This window comes from Tigriopus californicus, chromosome 5 (genome assembly GCF_007210705.1).
Source record: "Tigriopus californicus strain San Diego chromosome 5, Tcal_SD_v2.1, whole genome shotgun sequence".
NCBI lineage: Eukaryota > Metazoa > Arthropoda > Copepoda > Harpacticoida > Harpacticidae > Tigriopus > Tigriopus californicus.
Genome location: NC_081444.1, coordinates 15,157,751 through 15,158,047, shown reverse-complemented (window position 1 = coordinate 15,158,047; position 297 = coordinate 15,157,751). Strand labels below are relative to the sequence as shown.

Here is a 297-nt window from a genome sequence, read left to right as displayed (position 1 = left end):
AAGCCAGAGAAATCGGGGAGCCGAACCGCCATAAACCCGGAATCGTTCGCGGGTACAAGGAGAGCTCGCTTCGCGAGCGACTTGAATTTGCCGATTGTTGGCGAATCCTCGTCGGAATGGGGCTCGTGGACCACGACGATTGCCCGGCCCGCGTCCCCGGGCACCATTTGCATTTCCTCGCCGACGAATGGGAGCCTTGTTGGGACGGTTCTGGCCAAAGTGTTGTTCTCGAATGATGACATTGACAAAGTTCTCAATGGCTTCCTCGATTTCCTTGGCCTCCATGGTGTCTTCAAC

The 297-nt window shown here is 56.2% G+C and overlaps 1 protein-coding gene across 1 annotated transcript in view; it reads left to right on the top strand.

Annotated features, from left to right (window-relative positions):
* The window catches only part of LOC131880842 (pseudouridylate synthase 1 homolog), a gene marked incomplete in the record, with an annotated part of 21,234 nt that overhangs the window by 20,567 nt on the left and 370 nt on the right, over positions 1-297 (top strand).